We start from the raw sequence: 12,292 nt of genomic DNA, 5'->3' as shown, positions 1-12,292 counted from the left end.
CAGAACACATCCATAGCTGTGCAGTCATCATTATTTGCTCACACACATTATGAAATAACTCACTTTTGAGATCAAAATCCAGTGTTTTCAGCCTATTACACTACTGTTCACTTTTACTAATAAATTGACTCTCTGCATAGTTAAGTAATAATGTCAGAATTAAGAAACATAAGATTCTCTTAAATAAAAGTAGTAAGTAGTATTTTTATAACTTCCCCCCAAGTGCTGCCTACATATGCTTTAATTGCCTATAGTTTTTAGGTTAAGAAAAAGATGTACAGGGCCTCCCCGGTGGCTCAGCGGTTGAGCGCTGGGCTGCAAAGCTGCCTGCAGCCTCTGCAGTGCTGGTTTGATCCCTGGCTACCAGCGAGGGTCCCACATGGCACACAGACCTCTCCTGCCGCGCCTGCTGTTCCCCTCAGCAGTGTACTTCGTCAATTTGCCTGTTCTGCTCCCTGTTCTGGCTCTGGTGAATTCTCTCACCCTCCATGCTTCTGACTGTACCCAGTGCTTGTGAAAATAAATAAAAAAATCTTAAAAAAAAAATGTACAGAAATAATAAACTACTGACCTTAATTCAAGCATCAGTGATCCATCTGGAATTCCAATGATGAGGGTAATCAAGAGAGTCACTACAAACAACCCAAACCTTTAAGAGAGGTAAAAATCACTTCAAGTCTCACTTTTTCTTTCTCTTTCCTTTTATTTCTGTTAACTAAAAAAACACATATTTACTGTTCCATGACTCAATTTTTGGGGAGGCTGTTGAATATAGTTTGCTATTTTTCAGCAAAATACATCAGAAATTTATTTAGTAGGGAATTTTTCCTGTTTCCTGCCCTATATTATTGTACTCTCAATCTCAAATGAGAAGCATCGTAAATGACCCATTAGGTGCATACAATGATCATTCTTAAAACTGGTTTTACACATAGATGCAGAGGTACATATCTAAAACACCTCCCCTATTTTTGCCTAATTTATTTTTTTTTTAAGATTTTATTTATTTATGCATACAAGAACTGGGGTACAGGCCAGAGGTGTGGGGTGGGGTGAGAGGATTCACCAGAGACAGAGTGGGGAACAGAACAGGCAGACTGACTGAAATACACTGCTGAGGGGAGCAGGGGCTAGTCAGGAGAGGTCTGCTGCACCATGTGGGTAGCTCCCTGGCCGGGGGGTTGAACTCGTGTTGCAGAGGCTGCAGATAGCTTCAGAGGTTATGCCTTAACCCCTTGCGCCTCCAGGGAGGCCCCTGCCTATTTTCTCAATCCCTCTATGAAGAGGACAGAACCTTTTATTCTATAATTAGAGATAAGATTTACAAACAAATCCTTGACTTTAGACAAAGGGTGTGGTGGTGAAAGACTGAGCACACAGGAAGCCATTGGGTGAGAAGAGGGCCCTGTGGAGAGGAGACAGTCACAAGACTAAGGCCACAGAGCACCAGGTTCACACATTCATCCTTTTTAACAAATGCCTGCCAGGAACAGTACTACCTGTTCTCCTATCATGGTAGGGATCTACTTGCTTCCTTACAGTTGTTTTCTGAAAGCCAGAAAACAGAAAGAAAGCAGCTTTGTTGGGCTGTCTCAGAATCATACTGCAGGCACTGCAACTAGCTGCAGGCGTTGCCTTTAAGATTTTCTTTTGTTTGTGTTGTGTGTGAGGATAAACTTAATGACCCTACATACATTTGAGTCCCACCTCCTCGACCAACACATACACATATCTCTCCCCTGTAATTCCTGAGTCCAAAGGAGATGATGACAAAGGGGAGTCGTAAGACCATGTGAATCAGGCAAGCAAGTCCGTTTTATTTCAGTGTGCCCTTCTGTTCAGCTGGCTTTTCTGCTTTGACCCACTATACTTACCCTGTCGGCTGCTCTTACTAGCAACATGCCTTTTTAATCAGCCTTCCTGGGGTCTGCATTTGATTACAGCATTTGTGTTCTATTTTGATTCTTTTGTACTGTGCCCTGTGGTGTTAGCTTGAAAGGTGTTATTTATAAAATGAAATTCTATTGTATTGCCACTTGGATTCAAAGGGGACATATAATATTAATGCAGAATGTATTTAATAATATCTTGAATCTATTAAATCAATTTCTTCATGAGAACACAGAATGGGAGGGGTTAGTAACCAGGTAGTGAGACTCAAAGTCACCTGAAACTCTCCTTCATACATGAGGATCTTTCTCTTCACGTCAGGGTTTCTAGAAAGAGACTACCTTTTGCTCAGTCAGACCAGTGCAGCATGCACCTGTTCAAACATTCATTTGTGAAGACCAAATATTTTCCTAGACTTCAGATGCAAATTTTTTGATGAAGGAAACCATGAGATGTAACATGGACATGATTTTTACTACCTAGGAAGATTTAGGTAAAGAAAGAAATATTATTGCCTGTCTCTAAGGAACTGCTTGCAAGATTGTAAAAAGAGGTAAATTTCTTAGGTTTCTCACTCTTCTCAAAAACAGGCTAGGAAAGTTCTAGTGATACCAAGAACTGAGACAGAGTTTCTAGGGTGACATGTTTAGTATGATGTTCTCACCTAGCAAAACTTCAGGTTTCTTTACCATTGCTGGGCCTGTAGTCAAATGTTTATAAATTAGATTGATGGAGGAGTCTCCAACTTTTCTTCAGTTCCAAATTTAATGCAAATAAAAAGACTGAAACATTCTATCACTGTGCCACAGATTACAGATCACATCTGTCGCTGCACACCACCGTTCTTCCATTACACCTTCTTTTTTCCCCCTGTTGATACATCTGAAATCATCAATGGATAAACTGCTGTTTGGATAGGGAATATGGAAGGATCAGGTGTGGAGGATGGTTTAGCAATCAGGCTCTGCAGAACTTGCTAAAAGAAACTGTCACATACAAAGGAGACAGGCTGTGTAGTCCTGGAGTGAGAATTCCTAGATTTTCACCTGTTGCCATTTACTGACTCATTCTATAACCCCAAGAAAATTAGGATTCAGTTTTCTCATCACCAAAATGGATTACCTACAATTTCTGCTTGCACTGGGCTTCATTAGGGAGGAATGAATGTTCCAGAGTGTTGTAAATTTTCTGCAATGAAGATGGGATATAAATGCATGAAATTATTGACCCATTTTTTTGGTTTTCTAAATCCTGAGATGAGACACATTAACAAATAAATGAATTTCATATCTTTGAAATAAGTCATATATCATCCAAATAACATCCCAGACGCAAGGATCTAGTATGTATTGGCAAATACACATTTTAATCTTAAATGCATCAGATTTTTAGCTACTTGGATAAAAAGATTTCAATATTCATTTATATATCTATCCAGGTCCTTCCATATTGGTTTGTGTCTGGTTTACATGGTAAGTATTCTGTTGATATTTGTTGAATTAAACTGAAAAATGAGTCACATATTTCAAAGTCAAGAGTAGCTAGGGATCATGTAAGACTAGTTATCTCATTTTACAGGTGAATGTTATCCAAGTGCAATATTAATAATGTTACAAGTCTTCAGAGAAGTGCTAAAGATCTACCAATGAAAACATATCATTCAATCGATTAAAATAAAATATATGTTTCCCTGTCAAATAAGAAGTATTATTATGCTCAAGTAATAGGAAGCATTCTAATCTAAGGAAGCTAAAGTAATAAGTGAACTTCATTAAGCATCCAAAGGCCATAAGTGTGCTAGGAATGCCCAGTTACTGAGGTTGTACGTTTTAATATTGTGTCTATTTCTTAGTCCATTGGCACATATTTCAGGTAAAATTAAGCAAGATATAATGTGAAATGCTCGAGATTATGCGGGATTCATGGAGGTGCAGTTCAAGAATAAAATTGTTTTCATTTATTATTTCAGACTACTATTAATCCATATTGTAGACTAGAATCCAAATTTAAAATCTAGGGTTTGGGAAACAAAATAGCACAAGAAATGTTATCCCTTTGTTAAATAAAAAATAAGCAGGCCCATAGTGAGAAAGGCAATTTTCCTTTAGTGGAAATTATTTCTGTGGTATTTGTAGAAACAAGTTTGACTCTTGGCTGAGTTGTTAGCTAAATCAGTACCACATAACAATGAAAGCCAGTCAAACTATCTTTTTGACTGATTTAATTTTTTTTGTTTTTTTGGACAGTATTAAAATTGTTTTCATTTCCTTTATCTTAAACCAATCAAGACATTTAAGTTCTTGATTAGAATATAAACAATTTGTAGCCAGGGTTATTTTTATAATCTCCCTAAAAATGCAGAATGACTGGCATGGAACAGAAACTAAACAAATGCAGTTTTCAATTGTTGAAAAGTAGGAATCTAGGAATTTCCAGTGAATGACTTTTCATTTTTCCAAAGCCTCTTTCACATTGTGAATCCTTATGGGTGAAAGAGAAAAGGGGAGCAAATGACAGTACCTGGCTTGATGTTTCTAATAGTTGGAAGATTTAAAATTTTTGATTCCAGAAACATAATTGGGCTTTAGCAGATCAAGTTCAAATTATTAACTTGGTATTTCAGGCACTATTTCTTGCTCTACCTTGGTCAGGCATCCCAGGTTCCAGTGTTTCCCATCGATGTATTCTGGACTTTAGCCAGACTATATTACCTGATATTGACAAGGGAGCCTTAATTTTATATTTTCTCTTCTATCATCCCCAGGATTTGTTAAACCACTTCTGGATTGGAATACTATTTATTCAATTATTATGATTTAATAAGCATCTACTATGTGTGAGACACTAGGAAAATAAGTAAGAATAAGCCTGACTTCCTATCTTCAAAAAATTAAGGAACTCACAATGCAGTGACTGCTGCCATATACAGCACACATGTTCCTGCTTTTAAGCATTTGCTCATCTCTCAGTTGGAGTGTCCTATCATTATTCTTTAATTGATCTAATTGTTTCAGTTGCCTTGTAGTATAGTTTATGTTCTGTATCAGCTGTAAATAAAATTTTCTAATGTCAGGGGCCCATATTGTTTTCCTTAAATTTTTTTTTTTTTTTTGGTGGGTGCCTCCTTGGTGGTGCAAGGGGTTAAGTCACAGCACTTTGAAGCTATCCACAGCCACTGCTGCACAAGTTCGATCCCTGGCCAGGGAGTTAACCCACATGACACAGCAGACCTCTCCTGTCTCTCCCTCTGCTTCCCTCAGCAGTGTATTTCAGTCAGTCTGCCTGTTCTGTTTCCTCCTCTCTCCAGGGAATCCTCTCACCGCCCCTCCCTCCCTGTACCTCTGGCCTGTACCCTAGTTCTTCTATGCATAAATAAATCTTAAAAAATTTTTTTTTGACCACTACAACTAGAGTAGACATTATTGTCTCTCCAGTATGCACCCCCCTCACCATTCTTCCTAGCTATAGACCCTGTTTTGCTCAGAGTGGCAACATACTCAGTCTGGGATGATGAGTTATGATATGTATAAACCTATTAGGACAAATTTGTTCCTTGGTTTCTTTGTCTCCCTAACACCCAAGAGTAGCCTTCGGACCCAGTTCTAGTCCACAGGATCAATGTGGGAATTTTTTTTGAGAGGCTGGTTTCTGCCTTTTCTTTTTGGTAAAGGTAGAGGCAAAAGGTGATCCCTTTGCTTCTACCTTCTCCCCTCTTCGCACAGGGATAGAATACTTGGAATTGCAGAACCTATTTTGTGATCATATAGCAACAAGTCTGAATATGATGCAAAGGGAATCCCAGAGATATTGGTGATGACTATATCACACACCAGCAACTTCCTACCTCTGGATTATTTGTTATATGAGAAAGATAAACCACTAGCTGTTTAAGCCACTCAGGTCAAGATTTCTGCTATTAAATATGCTTCTAACCAAAAAAAATAACATTCATCATTTGAAATATCCAAACTGTTCTTCTTAACCAGATGGTAAACATTGGTCACATTCTTGGCACTTAATAAATATTCATTTGCTTCATATTTTGATTATATATACTAGACATTCAATATATGTAATAAAATTCTCACTCTGAAAGCAAGAGGGGAATTTGTAATAGGATAAGGAAAGAGTATTAAACCAGGTCAAGAAAGAAAAATTTGAGTCTAAAATAAGTTATATGGCATGAATCTGTTACAACGTACTTCAGCTATTAATACAATAAAAGCAAACATTAAAATTTTTCCAAAATTAATAGAAATATATTTTAAATAAAAAGTAAGACATTAAAAAAGCCCCACAGGCAAGGATGCTTTAAAGTAGAATGATATAAACAAGATTTCTCTTAAATACAAAGTAGACAATCTATGCAGTTTTAGCCCAATTAAAACTAAACGAGAAACCAGTGCTTGTCAAATATCACCAGCAAAAAGACATCTTCTCTGTCCCTTAGATAGCATGACTGTGACTCACCCCAATGCTCCAGTCTCCTTTGCATACTAATTAGCTCCCAAAATCTTTCACCTGAGGTTTAAATCCACGAATGAGGAAACTATTATAGCATTTGCTTTTGGAGAAAAGACTACATGAGTTAGGACGGAAGCTATTTTCAAGATTTCCAAATATTATAAGTAGTGGGGAACTGTTGAGGAGAAAAATAAGTAGTCTTGGGTCGTTTTAGGTTAGTGACCTTAAATATAAGGTGTGATTTAATCAGCAGCCAGAGTAATCATGGCAGGAGGTGGGGAAAAAAGACTCAGAGCTGCCTGGAGTTAGGGAGGACTTGGGTGGCAGCTTTCAGCCTGAGCTAAAAAGGCAGGATTCTGTCACAGGCTCCACAAACAAAGGGCTGCGTTATGTAACAAGTCTTATATTCCTTTGTGAATTACTCCACAACAAAGTTTTCATTAGTTTCTCCCCCGCTAGACATCTGACCACTTCCAGGCTGCAACTTGTTGTTCAGAAGGGAAACTTTCTACCTCAAATAAAAGTTTAAATTTCAAGAAAATGGACATTTTTTCATCAAGCAAATCAAATTAATTTGAACTTTATACGGACTGGGAAAATACTTGTTAAGCTAGGTGGACAAAAGTAATCTCATTTGAAGAATTTCTGAGTAGTTCAGCAATAGTTAGCAACAGTTGTCAACCCCCTTTGACCTATCATTTTCAGATAGTGTTACTGTAAATGTTCCACTCTTCCAGGCTAACCTTTCAGTACAGCATTTCAGAGGTGAAACTGGAAGACAGCATGTCCCATGAATAGCATATAGCAGTACGTTCTCATAAATAGTATCTTTTTCAAAGTAAAATTTATTTTGTTTGAGGATATTCTAAGATTAAATTTGGTTCCACACTATCAAGTGTTGCTTTGATGTATAAAAATCTACTTCTTAGAAGTTTAATTCTTTACTAACTCAAGAGCCTTCCATTAATATAATATTATTTTGATCAGCTGTAAAAATAATTTAAGTGCTGAATAGATTTTCCCCTTTAACACTTTATATATTGGTTTAATGACTGTCATTTAGACTCTTACGAAGGTGATTAAGGTTGACTGTAGAACATATACAGTAAGCCTTTTGATCTGAGAATCTGGATAGTGCATAGTCAAAGTTTAGATGGGAGCCTCCAACTACCATGTGGTAAAAAGTTGGGGTTTGAATCTCAGCACTCTTCCTGCTCTCTTGGTCTGAAATGAATGAATGCCATAACACCCCGCCATGTCTTGAACTTAGCATGAGATGGTAGCATTCGGAAGTGCTCAGGTGCTTGAGAACCAACTTCATGGAATTGTGGAGTCAAGGCAAGTTGCAGGTTAGACACATGAATTACTGCTCCGTTGGTCCCATTACATTAAAAAATCATCACTCCCATACTCAGAATTATGTCTTATAAGTTGGGTGTCTACATCTCCACTATTAATTGCCAGTTTCAAAAGTGTCCCTGTTTGGATGATAAATTATGGGTATTCTACCAATAAGATTTAAAAAGTTTTTTATAATACCACTTACTGTGATGATAATTCTCTTCAGGGTAAATTAAAATAATCATTATGGTAAACTTTTGTAATGAGAGATATAAGCTAAAACTTTATTACTTTAATCCCAGTCTTCTAGTTGGAGTAATCCTGCCATCTAAAAGTTTAAGATGAGAATGATTTTGGAAAATAAAGGAATTATTTACGGTACCTAGTGGTAGGTAGCACTAGGGTATTTTTTAGCTCTGTATCATAGAAAACAATATATCTGCCCTTAAGATTTGTTGTAATAAAAAAAGCACAAGATCTGAAGTGAAATTCTTTGAATCTTGGATTTGAATTCCAATTCAACTACTTGCTCAGTTGGTAGTGCAAGCAATCTCTGTGAATATCATTATTATTAATCCCTTCTAAAATGCTTTTAAGGACATTTTTAAAAACAGAAGTGAAAAAGCTACATACATTGTAAAAAGCAAATACAGTTTCATCATAGATGCTATTATTTCTTTTATAATAAAGACTTTTCTTTTCCAACTTCAAGGACACTTGTATGGATTATAGAAAAATCGCCCACAGCCACTAAGATTGAGCCATGCCTGTAGGAAGGGTCTTTCACTAGAATTTCCTGACACAGCTCCACCCCAATACTGGCTGACCCCTGTGCACAGACATTGGTGGTCTACAGAGATCTTGGGAAGAGACTAATGATCTTGTATACTGAGATCAAAGAATGAAAGATTTACATTTCTGGTCAAAACTTTTGTTAGTAGTTTCAGGCATTTCTGAGATAGTCTTTTCTTAGAAGGAAAGGGAAACTTTGGGGGAAGAGAAGCAGGTGTAGAAATGCTAGTTTGTTGAGCAGCAAGATTTTCCATTTATTTGCTATATTTTAAAAAAGAGATTTCTGGATCTCTATAGCTATACTTCTCATTCTTCTTGCTGTTCTCCTATTTCTTCTCTGAAACTCTAAATTGTTTTACCCAGGAAAATATCTAGGCATTCAAACTTAATTTTCTTAGTCTACCTGATATTAAAATCACACTTTTAGTTTTTCACCTATGTGACTGTATTCAATTCATTCTAAAGTCTCTGATTTTCTTTTATTGTTCAAAAGATTCTTTAGAACTTTTAGAAGTTGTAAGACAAGTTCTAATCAATTGGCCTTATCCAAATAATTAAACAAGCAAACACACTAAATGGAGTGCTGATCCTAGTAAGAATGGAATTTTTGTCTATTTAAATTGCCTACTACATGAATTAGTGTTTCAGTATCTACTTTGAGGCCTCAAGATCTCTAGGTTTGTACATGGTCCTGTCAAACTAACTAATGATACTCTATTTTAAGTATGTTCTTCTTGCAAAGGCAGTAGGATAAATTGAGAAGTGAATGGCAAGAAACTGCAGAGGGGAAAGAAATGCCAAGATAGTACCTGATATCCCTGGGCTGAAAAAGAGCACCAGAAATCTGCCCCCATCCATTGGAGAGAAAAATATCTCTCACACATTCGATCTATTAGAAGTTCATTTGTGTTTAACAAGCCCCTCTTTTAAAATGCAAATCTGCCTTGTGAACCTGTAAACCTCATTCACACCTTATTGTTAATTACTTTGATGTTCTAGAATATGATCAACACTTAACAGATATTGACAATCTAGGAATGAACAAATAGCTCAGGGTGGAAAAGGAAAATTTTGGTGGAGTGGGGCTGGAGATTGCAGTATAAGGATTTCATCTGTGGGCAACAGCACATACTCCTATTCTGTAGTTATGTCTAATGGAAAGGCAATAGCTCTGCTATCACAAAGGGAGCATTTTCTTGATTGCCAATGTCTAACAGATCAGAATAGGTCTGGAAGCCTGCAAACCGCAAGTTTTAAATGTTTACTCATAGAAAATTAATTGAGTTTAGTCTTTCCCGGAAACCTTTCTAGCTAACTCTTTCTAGCAACTACTGCTACAACTCAGCAACCTTGGATTTTAAGACTCATCTGGTTCAACCTCCCAGGTCTGAAACTCAACTGATGAGTGAATTAAAAGAAAAAAGTAAATATGATCCAGTTCTTTTTCATTGCCTCACTAGCCATTCATTTCTTTGGAGATTATGGTATGGAATCCCAGAACATATTGTAAGCAGTTTCAGAAAAATATAAGATGACACATTATTTCTATATGTGTCATAGTAAGTACCACTTGATCAGATACAAAAGTTGAAAAATTTGAAATAGACTTCAGTTAACTTAAGCTACAAGTTTTAACTAGGTAGAAATTCAAGGAAACATTTTATGACATCTTATAACATTATTAATGACCTCTCTCTTTATATGAAAAATAAATATATTAAAATCTTCTCTGTTAAGAAAATGGGTCATTTTTCCCACCAAAATGGCTAATTTTAGTTTTTATGTGGTTGAATACATTTGTAAACTATTACATGAAAACATATGGTCAGAACATGCTTATTCCTTCATGAGTGTTCTTTTGAGGCTGCAAAATTTTCCTTAGTTGTTCCATGTGCTACTTTGTTGTACTCATGGCTTCTTATTCTAAATAAATTTCCTCCTTTTCCATTGTTAATGAAATGAATTATAACAAGGGGAAAAGAAAGGAATTCTCTAATGAAAATTCCTTTCTTGTAGATGTGGGCTGGGAAGTGATACAGGACACAGGAGAAGAGCAAACATTATGTTGCATATTCTTCAGTTGGTACCTTCGTGGTTTACCCACCTGAATGAAATTTTGACAAGTAATGAAGCAACAGTGAGGAAAGGATTATTTGTGTGGCTAATTTTCAGTTTCTTATAAGTTAGTAGATATGTTTTCCTTAAAATAAACATAAATAGAAATACTGTTATGTCCCATCATATCAGTGAATCACTATGTTAAGGTACCCCATCATTAAGGAGGAGTGAAATGTCCTAGAGGTACTGAAATTTCACAAAGCTTGACCTTGGAGTTTCAAAATGTGATTCTCAGTCAATCTTTGAGTGTAATGGTTGACAATTAAATTGGCATGATTGAAGCATCATTCTTTCAAATAGAAGGTTATTGCAGCAGAATTGAGAATCTTTTCAAAAATATTTAATTTTCTCACTTTATATTTTGCCCTTACCTTTCTGTAGTGCACCATTCTCCCTTCCCCTACTTATTTTTACTACCAATCCCTTCCCAATTCTGCTACTGTTTGGGCAGCTAATATGTCCTCCATAAATGTTAAATTCATGCATGACCACCTCAATTAATACTGTGAAGTGAAAAATGAAAAATAGAAAAATTCCTAATTAGACAAATTAATAAATCTACAATTTTGGAGGAGAAATCCACGATAGTAACAAAATGACCAGTAATTCCAAGGATATTTAGGAAAGATGAAACCTGTAAAATTAAATGAATTCTAGGATCAGAAAAGAAAAAACAGTAGAGCTCAACTCAATTGAAAGTGCAGTCAAAAAGAAACTAATATATTGCTTATTGAACAATTAAATGGAAAGACTGAAATTAGAATGCTAGTCGATATTATATATTATGCTCTAACTATAAAGAAAAGAAAAAATTCCCCAATGGCACCAAGAGCAAAAGAAGGAGAAATGTTTGGAATTTAAAAATTGAAGTGGATAAAAAAGCTGTATGCTCAAGATAAGTCAGATTTGTTTGTATAGTAACCAGCTTCCACCACAACCCCATATGAGCCCTGCCTCATATATTGGTATTCACATTCTTGTGTACTTCTGCCTACATCGTATGAGAGTTTATCTGTGTGACCAATATAATATGGTAAAAGTGATGGCATTTCACTCTGGATATTAGGTCATAAAAGACATCACTGCCTTATTCTCTTGGATCACTCCTTCTGGGGATTCTAGCACCTATGCTCTGTGGAAAGGAATCTAGACACAAAAGTCAACAATGACTTGTAAGCCAGGTGAATGAGCCACAGTGAAAGTGGACCCTTCAGCCTCAGTCAAGCCTTCAGATGACTACAAACCATGCCGACATCTTGACAGCAACATCATGAAAGGTATTAAACCAGAACTACTTGGCTGAACTGCATCTGATCCCTGAGCATGTGAGATTTCTGAGAAACAATACCTACTTATTTTAAGTCATTAAGTTTTGTGGTAACTTTTTGTCACAATAGATAACTAATATAGGGATTCTGGCTTTCTTTGCACACAGTGGGGTTAATCATAAACCTTGGTACATAATGCATACTCATTATTGGTTCATGGTTGGGCTACATTTATTCAAGTAGTTATTTTTTTAAATGAATTAATAAACAGCAGCAAACTAATTTCCTAAAAGAAGAACTAGAAGCTTTATAATAACCTACACTGTCCATGTATCTTACCCCATGTATATTTTTGCCTCCCCAGCTAAGATAACCATTATCCTGACTCTTATGTTTACCATTTCTTTCCTTTTCTTTTC

General features: G+C 36.2%; 1 protein-coding gene across 29 annotated transcripts in view; it reads right to left on the bottom strand.

Annotated features, from left to right (window-relative positions):
* Positions 1 to 12,292, bottom strand: part of ZBTB20 (zinc finger and BTB domain containing 20) — a 775,686-nt gene that overhangs the window by 307,502 nt on the left and 455,892 nt on the right. The window contains exon 8 of one of the 29 annotated variants that reach the window (XM_054700564.1): positions 3,017 to 3,078. The exons of 26 other annotated variants lie outside the window; for them this stretch is intronic. The gene's annotated coding sequence lies outside the window, so the exon portion shown is untranslated. Of the gene's footprint in view, positions 1 to 571; positions 650 to 3,016; positions 3,079 to 6,360; positions 6,379 to 12,292 lie in introns of those variants that run through there. 2 more of the 29 variants (XM_054700558.1, XM_054700581.1) reach the window with 2 other exon arrangements.

The sequence above is a fragment of the Talpa occidentalis genome, unplaced genomic scaffold (genome assembly GCF_014898055.3).
Source record: "Talpa occidentalis isolate TD23 unplaced genomic scaffold, MPIMG_talOcc4v2.1 talOcc4.4, whole genome shotgun sequence".
Lineage (NCBI taxonomy): Eukaryota > Metazoa > Chordata > Mammalia > Eulipotyphla > Talpidae > Talpa > Talpa occidentalis.
Note: the sequence above shows the minus strand (reverse complement) of the source record. Positions and strands in the feature narration are given on the sequence as shown.